The sequence below is a fragment of the Triticum dicoccoides genome, chromosome 7B (genome assembly GCF_002162155.2).
Source record: "Triticum dicoccoides isolate Atlit2015 ecotype Zavitan chromosome 7B, WEW_v2.0, whole genome shotgun sequence".
Taxonomy (NCBI): Eukaryota; Viridiplantae; Streptophyta; class Magnoliopsida; order Poales; family Poaceae; genus Triticum; species Triticum dicoccoides.
This window is the reverse complement of record NC_041393.1, coordinates 8,981,853-8,992,581: the sequence shown is the minus strand read 5'-3', so window position 1 is coordinate 8,992,581 and position 10,729 is coordinate 8,981,853. Positions and strand designations below refer to the sequence as shown.

Genomic DNA, 10,729 nt, shown 5'->3' with positions numbered 1-10,729 from the left:
ACCCACCGTTTTGTTTTTTTTTCAGTTTTTTCCTTTTTGCTTTATTTTTTACTATTTTTCTATTGCGAATTATTCTAAACATATATCTTAAAAAATACTTAAACAAAATTTTAAAAATGTTAATCATGCATTTGAAAATGCAAACGTCTATAGCAAAATGATAATCAGTTGTACGAAAAATGTTGGCGACATTAATTTTTTTCCACATGTTTAAACAATATACCTGGCATAAAAATGTTAATACAATGCAAGAAGTTGTTTCCTTAATTCAAAATTTCAAATAAATACATGTTATATTTTCAAAAATGTTCATGAGTTTCAAAAATTTGTTTGTCACATTTTTGAGAAAGTGTATACATTCAAAGAATGTGTACATAATGTAAACAATGTTTCATACAACTGAAAAATATATGTGACATATTGCAGAAAACAAATCAGCGACTCAAAAAAATGTTCGCAACATTTAAAACATGTTTATGCAATGCAATCAAATGTTCAAGTAGACTAAAACAATGTTTATTTCCATTTCAAAATTGTTCATGACATATTAAAAACTGTTTATACAATATAGAAAAATTCCAGTAGGCTCATTTTATTATTTCCGTTACAAAAATGCACATGACATTTTAAAGAAATATTCAGGTATTTCTAGAAAATGTCTATGAAGATTTAAAAATATTTATGCAATGTAAAAACATGTTCGTATAGTTTTCAAGAATGTTCATTGCCATTAAAAATGTACAATGCGTATTTAGAAAATATATTGTATGTTTATAAATGTGTTGATAACATGTATTTAATAATATATACATCATGTTTTTTAAAAAAAATGTCCAAGTATGTTAAAAAATGTTTCACGTGGGTGCTAAAAATATTCATTGTATACTGAGAAAAAGTACACATGTGTTAACAGAAACTAAAACTAATTGAAACCAACAAATAAAATAACAGGAAAGCAACGAAAAGTTAAGAATATGAAGAAATCAAGAAAGAAAGAAAAGAAAACCCAAAAAATGATGAAAGAAAAAAAACATAGAAAATCAGTGAATTAAAGAGAAGAAAACAAAGTATAACAAAAGAAGAAAGAAAACGAAAGAAAAGAAATGAGAAAAAAAAAGACATAGAAAAATAAAAGAAAACGAATATGAAAAGAAACCAAAGAAAACAGGAGGAGAGCAAGCAAACTACAGCGACACACGAGGGATAGTGAGCGACTGTGCTAATGTTCATATTTTTATAATTGTTTTTTGAAATTTCAAAATGTTCAAAAATTTGTACATATTCAAAAAAAAATAATGTTAGAAAATTTCAAAAAATGTGTGAATAGTAGAAAACCAATAACCGCCGCTATAGTAGCTTAAGCCTGGTCAGTATGGTCCTGACCCAGTCGCGACACTACTTCCCTCCTGTATGTCACCCTGACATTTTGGCGCAAAGTGCATCAAATAGGGCTCTCACCAACCTGATGTTTGCTTTTGTCTTCCATAGAGGGATCCTGATCAAGTGGCATTTTCGATACTAGGCTGCCTGCGTTATAGATCCTCCAAATCACACATGAGGTGTCTAACTGGGTTGCCCAATTAAGAATTTCAATGATTTTTCTTTCATACAAGGGCATGCGTGATTGTTGAGTCCCTTATACGTCACACATTAGAATGTATTGGCGATCGATAAAGTGGGAGGGGAGCAGCTAGGTTTGCCCACTTCGAAGCTAGGGTACCAAAGCGATGTTCTTTTTGATCTTTCAACTTTCTTCCAAAAATTTGGCTACATGATCCTATCATGTGTCAACAAGATGTAATTATAAGATTAAGAAATACGAATTTAAAAATGAAATCACTAGTTGAGGGACACCACTTGCAAATGGCACTCCCAAACTCCTTCGTGGCAATAAGTGGCACAGTGTATGTGAGCCATTTGTCGGGACCAAAGAGTTTTGGTGATTTTTTTTCCATTGGGTTGGCGCATGTGCTTTTTAATCCATTTTTTTGAATGAAAATCTACTACTCCAAGTGCCCAAACTGTAAACCGTTGTCACGATTGCATCCCCTGCGGCGATAACTTTGTAGAAATTTGATCCAATGTTGGCAGGTTTTAACGAACTTTTCTCCAAACACAATTTATGCTTTCAAATATATTATTACAACCTTGTTGATGGGGTCCTGTACCCAGGGTACCTGACATAAGGGAGTCCGGCCATTGTTCACAAACAGGGCCCACCAGGCCCAAGAACATAAGGAAGTCCTAAGGAGGCGAATATGATGTGTGTGTTCTCCAAGTTTGAGGGTGGCGACGGAACTGGCCTCATCTAACCCCATGTATACTCTAGACCTTTCCTGTCTATATAAAGGGAGGTCTAGGCCCTCATTCATCCATCCAATCTCAAATCTATACTCTCGATAGACATACCGTATGCCATTGTAATCCTCTGCACGAGGTATCCCCTCACCATGAATGACAAGAAGAAGCAGGATGTAGGGTATTACTCTTCGGAGGCCCGAACCTGGGTAAATTCTGTGTGCAGGTTCCATTCCGGTACTTCTGATCTCATCATGAACCCTACCGAGGGATCTGACGGTATTTTGCTCCGTCACTTGTCGTCTCCAGAATAACATACATGTACTCCCAAGAAAGGACACATGTAGTCCTCACGTAGTGCAACTTGTACTCCCTATGCAATATAACATGCTCTCCCCATGCGGTACAACTTGTACTCCTTGGCGTAACATGTACTCCCTGCACAATGCAACTTGTCCTCTCCGTGCAATACAACATGTACTTTCATATCTAACTTGTGCTCCACGCGCAATGCAAGTTGTACTACCTGCATAATACAATTTGTACTCCCTAGGGTAATCTATACCCCTGACATGGTGCAACATGTGCTCCCTCCATTGCATCTGGTATTTCTGATGAAACCTTTACCCGCGTGCGGTGCAACGTGTTCTCCTTAAACGATGCAACTTGTACACCATAGGAAGTTCAACTCGTACAATGGGTGCAACCTGTACATGAGAAGACCAGCAAAAAGAAAGAAGAAAGAAGAAAGGGGGAAATAATGGAAAGAAAAGGGAAAAGAAAGAAGAAAGGTGCCACGTGTATTTCTTGTGCACGGGAGGAAAAGAAACAAACAAAACCAGAAGGAAATATGAAAGCTGCTAGAAGATGGACGAAATGGATTAAAAAAAACCCGGCTCCATGGGCCGGCCCATAGAAGCGTTTGGGTTGTGCGACATGCCGATATCTTGTCGCATAAGCGACAAAGCGGTTTTACCTTGATTTTCTATAACAAATTTTCATTTGGCTTTCCCCCTCTTTTTTTATTTCTCCTTTTCATTTTTTGTAGATCTCAAAATTCTATCTTTTCAAAATATTTTAATATTTACTCTAAAATAAATGAACACATTTCAAATACATGATTTTGTTGAAAGTAGGTGAACATGTTTTTAGAATATTTACAAATTTTAAAAACCTTGTAAAAAAGAATGAAAAAAAGTGTGTTTTGACATGGTGTCAACCTTCCTTCCCCCTGTCTCACGCCAGAGGTCGCTGAGCCACAGCAGTATATTTGCACCTACACTAGCTCTGAAAACTGTTGCGAGTCTGAACTGCTCCGCCCGCGAGCCTGCGTGTGCTCGGCGGGTCGTCGTCCCGTCCGGCGTCGTTCGTACGATCGATCACCATCACCTCTCCATTTGGCCTTTTGTGTTCAGTAATTTTATTCAAACAACCCGGTTGATCACCTTTTCTTACTCTGGACTGGTGCCTTGCACCTTATTCCGTTCAAGTAGTACAAGAAAGCTGTGGTTCAAAATCACGAACACCGTCGCCGTTGATTCGAAGCTGAGAGCAGAAGGCATTCACATGTGTTCATCCATCCATGTGCCCGGCGAGCCACGTATGAGCATAAACAATACGGGGAGTGTCAGATTGATTTCACATTACGAGTCACCTCGTATATAACCCAACCCATCGGAGCCCAAACTCAGATCATCATACACAGAAACAAAAGCACAAGTCATACACAGAAGCAATAAGGATTGCCCCACAAAATGGCTGGCAGATCATCGTCCCCGCTGCAACTGCTGGTACTGGCAGTAGCGGCGGCGCTGTTCCTCGGGTCGGAAGCCGGCGGCATTTCCATCTACTGGGGCCAGAATGGTGGCGAGGGCACGCTGGCGGAGACCTGTGCTACCGGCAACTACAAATTTGTCAACCTCGCCTTCCTCGCCGCCTTCGGCAATGGCCAGCCGCCGGTCCTCAACCTGGCAGGGCATTGTGACCCGACCAACGGTGGCTGCGCAAACCTAAGCACCGACATCACACTACACCACAGCACTACATCCTCAACACACAAATTGGTTGGAAAAACAACGTACGCCGACAGACAGTCTGTTGGGAAAGACTATTGCCGACCGATGTTGTCTGTTGGGGAAAGTCCAGACGGGAAAGACTTTTCCCGACCGACATATCTTTCCCGACCGACTACTTGATGGCTAAGGGGTATTTTTCCCGACCAACAGTTTGTTGGGCCTGCCATGGGCCTTTCCCGACCAACAGTTCGTTAGGGTAACCATGGGCCTTTCCCGACCGACTATCAGATGGGTATTCTTTCCCGACCGACATTTTGTTGGGCCTTGTGTTAGCCTTTCCCGACCGACTGTTTGATGGGGTTTGTTTTGCCGACCATCAATCTGATGGCGTTTTTTGCCCAGCCAATAAGCCAACCACAACTTTAATTAGCATATGGTATTGATTGTCAATACATATAGTACATGTGTTCTAAGCATAATCACAAGACATCATACATCAGGTTCACATCAGGTGCACCAAACCATTTTTATTCCATTAACTAATTGTCACATACATACAGTTCAGTCTGTTCTAAGCACCAAGACAAGACACCATACATCAGGTTTACAGAAGGACAACAAAAAGACGCAAGTATGAGACATCAGTTATACAAAACGAAAGCTAAAACATCCCGTTGACGCGGATCGCCGGCTTCATGGTTCATTTCCTTATGTTTGCTTCCTACAGAAGTTAAAGAAGTCTCAATTATTAGAATGTTCAATTAAGAAATTGAATACAGGCAGAATTCATATCTGCACTGCACACACACAAGAGCACAAAAAGAAGAATACACTTATCTAATCTATAAAAGTAGCATTTAGGAACATTAAGACCACCAATCGACTCCCAGCAGTGGCCACGGATGTGGCATAGAAGTCCTCTGTAAGATTGCTGAGCATTTAGTGTTCCTAGGGACATACTTAAGTTACTGTGCATAGATACCAGCAGTCAATATTCCAACACTTGTTTCCAAAAAAAAATGCCCGTAGGGAATACAGTGTCATAGGTATAAGAGAAATAAAAATGAGTTGTGCGAACGACCAATATTTGCTTTACTATTCAGGCCATACAAAGAAAAATATATCAGAAATTTAGAATTAGTATCTCAAACGTAGAACCAAGTTACACATTTCTTTTGCAATTTATAAAGGCATAACCAGCATCTGCATGATAACTAAATATATGTACACTGCTTATTAATCTGTACGTACAGATTATAAATACTAGGTTTTTCCTGATACTTAATGATTAATAGCTCATGGGTGGGCGCCTTCTTCATGGCTGGGTACAATGGAAAAATTACGCGTGCTGCCATATTGAAATATAGTTAGTCAAGATCTTTTTTTAGGGATAGTTAGTCAAGATATTGATAAAGATAAAATGTACTATATTGGCCTAGAAACAGAATTCAGAAATAGCAACTTTAAAAGCAACTAGCGATGTATTATGCTCTGTTCTGTCCTATGGATGTGCTAATTGGAGTGTTCTGTAATGCCAAATTTAACTATTACTATTAAACAATAAGCAGCTAGCAGTGTAAACAAGATACAATGTTCTGACAAATTTAACTATTATTAAGAGCAACTAGCAGTGTTCTGTACTAATTGCAGAAAGTAGGCTGTGTACCCGTATACCATAAACCATATTGTAGTCTTCAATATAACACAGGGAAACCAATTAAATGAATCTGAACATTGTTAAAACATTGACAACGGCTCTGTTTCACTTCTCTTTTAATTGAGTAATTAGTCTAGGATGATTACTAGATGATTACCCGTATACCATAATCTGAACATTGTGAAAAACAGAACAGGTTAGCAACTTCCTTTGGTTACCACACCACCAGACCTGACCTGAATGTTATTTGGGAAAGGCAATGGTCTCCCCTAGGATGATTACTAGATGAAATCAAAGAACAAGACTATTTTGGCTCGCAGCACGGAAAGAAAATAAATAGAACTCTACCTCCACATTTTAATCCAAGTATTATGAAGGAGAAAAAAACCCTTTATCATGATGCATACAACAATAATTTATGATGCATGCAACCCAATATTATTAGTACTATAGATGTACCGATTGGATGGGCAAGCTATTGTGAATTCAAGTGTCGCAAATACTACATGGTAAGTCTACACACTTGCTGGTTCTTTAACATTTGACCAGTGCTGGTTTCAATTCATGAACTTTCTTATGACACGAGACTTCATCGGAATATTAACAAAGAGATAGACTTGTGCTATAGGTTTCGGAAAGTCCAGGACACCATGTGCTATAGGTTTTGGAAAGTCCATTTCTGCAGCACACGGCACACTAATATTGGTAACCTCCTGGAAAACCCTTCAGGTAGATAGGCAAATTCATGTATCATGGTAAGTACCTCCTATTTTTATTACCAATCCTCAAACTTAACAAAGCACGCAGACTCACTTAACAAAGTTTGGAACTACTTTTATTGCATATATAAATAAACTTAAAGAGGAACATGAATGAAAAATATACTACATAGTAACTAAGACTGGAGTTTGAGGCAAGGTGTACATATTCAAGTCTGATATTAGCATAAGTACACTGCAACCTCACTTTGAAAACATAATGGGACTGATTTAGATGGACAAGCAGTTCAAGTTGATATCATATGCCATCTACATTAATAATATATACATACTGATCAAACTTAAAACCAGACGTACAAATAATGATCAGACCACTGCCAAAGTTGTTTGACATATCTTAAAGATATTTATGTTGCTCCAGAGAAAGAAAGCTACTTGATGAAACAATTAAGCCATGAAATTCTAAAGGAAGACTTACTTTTTGTCCGTGGTGTTCCACTGACAAGTGACAACACATGTGTTTGAAGTGATGCATGCTTGCACTGGGGGAAATCAAGAATCACCAATGTTAGAAGAAATGTGTAAGCGGATCCTCAGTTCTATAGGATTAATGGTTTAACATGTCAACATTTCACCTTTTGGATTCTGAAATTGGATAACTACGTCATCCTTGACAATGCTGAGCTCTTCGATACAAAGAATGGTGTTTGCTCCTACCCTTTTCAAGGTCCTTTGAAGCCTCTTGTCATCAGTGGTCGTGGTCTTGTGAACGGCCTTCTTCTTCCTGTCATCAGTGGAAAGCTAAGTACAATAACAAGAGGAGAAATGTTTCATGTATTTGTAAACTTATAAGCTGACACATGCCCACTAAATGGCATTGAATAACAGATCAATCATGAATTATTCAGAGGATAGCAGCAATGATTGACATGGCACAAACTATTCATTTTGAGGAAACATTTCGGGTCTGAAACAAAGGATTCACACAGGTAAAATAGATATTGAATGGATAACATGCTGAAAGAAGGAAACACTACTGCCAATAGCAAAACCAATCCATGAATCAAAGCAGAGTTAGTTTACTTAAGATAAAATTGCTTGGCGAATGTGGTGCCTGGGTCCATCGCTGGGAATTGAAATCTGTATACTACAGGCAGAGAGGAGAGGAGAGGAGAGGAGGGAGATCATACGAGGGAGAAAGATCTAACTCATTTGTTGCCGCCATGGGTGGCTACTCGTGCTCACCGAAAGTAGATGGGAGAGATGGGGACACCTGCCGCCCTGTTCCTAGTTCGCTGGACGCGGAGGAAGCAGAGTCCGCCTGCCTCGCTTCAGACCACCGGGAGCGAAGGGCCCTTGGCCCCCTCAGATCTGCTGTCATGGAAAGGTGGGGAGAGGGAGCTGGGCATTGGTTGGGCCAATGGCACCATGGGAAGGAGGGGGAGGTGGTCGCTCGCGACTGGGATGGCTGGTGGTGGAAGGAGGGATGGCCCCTGCGATGGCCGTCGACGGCGGCGTGAGTCGCAACCCTAGGCGGCGCCGTACGAGAGAGGGTGGATTGAGACGAGGGAGAAAGGGGATTGAGTGAGGCGCCCTGGGCAGTTCTAGGTTTTGAGAGAAAAAAGAAAAAATCGTGGGCTGGGCCGCGCTAACATGTTTTCGCCCGCGCGCGCAGGCCCATTTATCACCTGCTATTGGTCGGCGTTATTTGCCGACCGATCGTTAGATGAGGATACGATCTTTCCCGACCGACTATTCGACAGCAGAGACTTTTGTATTCCCGACCGACCGTCTCTTGGAGCACAAATGTTTTCCCAACCAACTATCACTTAGAAGTTTTTCCAACTAACTATCGGTCGGCGAAAATGACTTTTGCCAACACACATCAGTAGGGAATAAAGTGTCGTGGTGTAGTGTCAAGTCATGCCAGAGTCGTGGCGTCAAGGTGATTCTCTCCATCGGCGGCGGGGCAGGCAGCTACTACCTTTCGTCGACCCAGGATGCCAAGAATGTCGTGACGTACCTTTGGAACAACTTCTTGGGAGGCAAGTCATCTTCACGGCCTCTCGACGATGCAGTCCTTGACGGCATCGACTTCGACATTGAAGGCGGCACACCCCTCCACTGGGACGATCTTGCGAGGTTCCTCAAAGGATACAACAACTCCGGCAGGAGAGTTTACCTGACTGCCACACCACAATGCCCTTTCCCTGACGCATGGATGGGTGGCGCTCTTAACACCGACCTCTTTGACTATGTGTGGGTGCAATTCTACAACAACGCACCCTGTCAGTATTCCTCAGGTAGCACTACCAATCTAGCTGACGCATGGAAGTAGTGGTTGATAGTTCCAGCAAAGCAGATCTTCCTGGGCCTCCCGGCGTCACCTCAGGCTGCCGGGAGTGGATTCATCCCTGCTGATGATCTAAAGTCAGATGTTCTCCCATTGATCAAGAGAACAGGGAAGTATGGGGGGATCATGTTGTGGTCCAAATACTATGATGACCAGGATGGCTACAGCTCTTCAGTGAAGACTGATGTTTGAGAGGGTTACCTTACCTTGTGAGATACATGTGGGCTTTTTCATTGTGATGTGTGAGGAATTGAGGATTTACCCATTTTCTTTGTTACTTGTAAGTAATTATGTGTCACTCGATTGTTGGTTGTTGTATATAATATAAATATTTTTTTTTACTTGGAGCATCTCTTGTATCTTTAATTCCAAACGAGGAAATCAGAACCAATCATTAATAGTAGAATGCCCGTGCATTGCTACGTGCCTTTAAAAAAAATCTGACTGCACATATATACGTACCTAAAACTTGAAGAAGTTAGTAGTCGTCATCAGCCATGTCGTCGAGGAGGTTGTCGACGTCGGGGAAGTAGTTGTCGGAGTTTGGGGAGTCCGTGACGAAGAAGTCAGTAGTCGCGTGGAGCGCTCCCCAAAAACCTTATCACCATTCTCCCGTACATAACTCAAAGAGGTGCGGTTTCGAAGGCCTACTGTCCGACCTGCGGTGCACGCTGCAAGCCGGGATGGGGAAGATCGTAGCAGCAGTGCAATGCTATGGAACTTGGTGGCGAGAGGAAGATGGTATTCTGATGTGTCTCTCTGGAGAAGAGCGACCTTTCTTTTATAGGCACATGATAAGGAGACGAATAGGCTGCGTCAGCAGCTGAAGTGAGAGAGGGAGACAAAACGAACAGGCATCAGCCGAAGGTGAAGCGCTCGTATTCAATATCCACTATAGCAAAAACTTTTCAGCTTTCGAGTGACCTTTCATATACTAATCGTGCGTGGAAAAATTTAGATATCGGCTCGGCTCATTCCCGCAACCCACGGCGCGGCGCGGCGCGTCGAGGCGGGCGGAGGAGGAGGAGTGCACGTGAATGTCTCTCTTGTTCTCATGACCATACATGTGGGAAAACACCCTCCCTTATAAGGAGGTTCAACTCCCACCAAACTAGCAATGTGAGACTAAACTTTGGTTCCACATCTTGCCTTGCACGAATGGGCTGAATGGGCCTCTAGGATTTATTAGGAATTTCTGAAATTGCTATTGGGCTGGCCCAAAATAGACTAAATTCCAACAATCCCCCACCAGATCCTAGAGGCACATAAAATTTGGCTTTAGTTCCAAAACACTGTTTTATATACCGATACTGCAGTGGAGACTGTTAAGTTGAACTTCCACCTAAAACTCAGTGCTACACTAGTAAGAAATTTAAATAGTGGACTGGGCCTCAAAGGATACAGCAACTCCGGCAGGAGAGTTTACCTGACTGCCGCACCACAATGCCCTTTCCCTGTCGCATGGGTGGGTGGCGCCCTTAACACTGGCCTCTTTGACTATGTGTGGGTGCAATTCTACAACAACGCACCCTGTCAGTACACCTCAGGTAGCACTACCAATCTAGCTGACGCATGGAAGCAGTGGTTGACAGTTCCAGCAAAAAAGATCTTCCTGGGCCTCCCGGCATCACCTCAGGCTACCGGGAGTGGATTCATCGCAGCTGATGATCTAAAGTCAGATGTTCTC

The 10,729-nt window shown here is 41.7% G+C and overlaps 1 pseudogene; it reads left to right on the top strand.

Moving 5' to 3' along the window:
• The first annotated feature begins 4,052 nt into the window (after positions 1-4,052).
• On the top strand, positions 4,053-9,234 carry LOC119335655 (annotated as a pseudogene).
• The last annotated feature ends 1,495 nt before the right edge of the window (positions 9,235-10,729 follow it).